Below are 1199 nucleotides of genomic sequence, written 5' to 3'. Positions count from 1 at the left end.
AATCCTTAAATTGACAATTATATAACTAGCACACAATCCTTGAATCACACAGGCTGGTGTGCTTCTTCCATGTGAACTTAGTTGACACCTCACTGAAATAGCTGCTTGGTTGAAGATTAGTCTATAAGACCCCGGACACTGTTCTTTCTGATAGCCAATTATCATATTATTTCTTCACCACATTTTGATATTGCATGCATTATCTTCAGTGATCTTTCATGAGGGTGAGGGCCATGTCATAAGAATTAAGCAGGGCCATGTCATAAGAATTAATTGTCTTTAGATTGGGGCTAGAATTAAGAGCAATCTCCATGATTCATTCACATATCTATGGTTAATTTATGTATCTGGTTTACCTTCGAAATATCATTGCCATTTTGTCTTAGAGAACATTATCTATCATCAGCCTGGGGCATAAGGTATTTCTACTGAGATGTCATTAATTTAGCCAATGGTATAATATTTAAAACACAGTTGGGTCCACCCACATGGGGGCAAACCAAGAGGGTAGTGCAAAAGACTATCAATGGGAACAAAGCCACAAATTCCCTGAGGATTCTCAATTGTAGACTTCTGACTTGGGGGGCAGCACTTAGCACTTTATTCGAACTGGTTGGGGGATATTCACAAGGGAGCCACACTGAAAGTCTAAAGGTGAAATGGGGTGGAGGGTTGGGTGCTGTCTTTCACTGCAGGAAGAGCAATGGGGTCTTGTAGAGGGTGAGCTCGTCAGACACGAATGCTGAGGACTAAAAGGGTGTAAGTGCTGTTAGGTAAGCAGGTCCCGGGTTATGGATCCTGAATGAAAAGGGGATTAGATTGATGGATTATAAAAGGGCCTGCTCTCTTCGCTATTTAACAGAGGGATACTCATCTACTCTGGGTCAGGACAACAGTTAGACTTGGAACTATTTGTAGGGTCTCTCTTTTCTTCTCTTGGTGTCTATCTATATAAGATAGGCAGGATAAGCAATCCCAAGGAGACAGCAAATGGTCTGATGGTTGGTGGAGTGGTGCATGGAAGAGGAGGAGGGGGGGAGGGGAGTGATGAGCAAATCCACAAGGACAGGGGAATAGCAAGGGATCTAAACGTGACGGTGAGGAGGTGACGTTCCTGGTCATGTTTGATCAATTGAAATGTATCCGAGAGGAATTGCTGAGAGGTGAATGATGGGTAAACATGATAGTGGGGCAGGAGG

Source organism: Echinops telfairi, unplaced genomic scaffold (assembly GCF_000313985.2).
Source record: "Echinops telfairi isolate 266 unplaced genomic scaffold, ASM31398v2 ScPeMD7_4;HRSCAF=17, whole genome shotgun sequence".
Taxonomy (NCBI): Eukaryota; Metazoa; Chordata; class Mammalia; order Afrosoricida; family Tenrecidae; genus Echinops; species Echinops telfairi.
The sequence above is the reverse complement of the archived record's forward strand: the minus strand, read 5'-3'. Positions refer to the sequence as shown.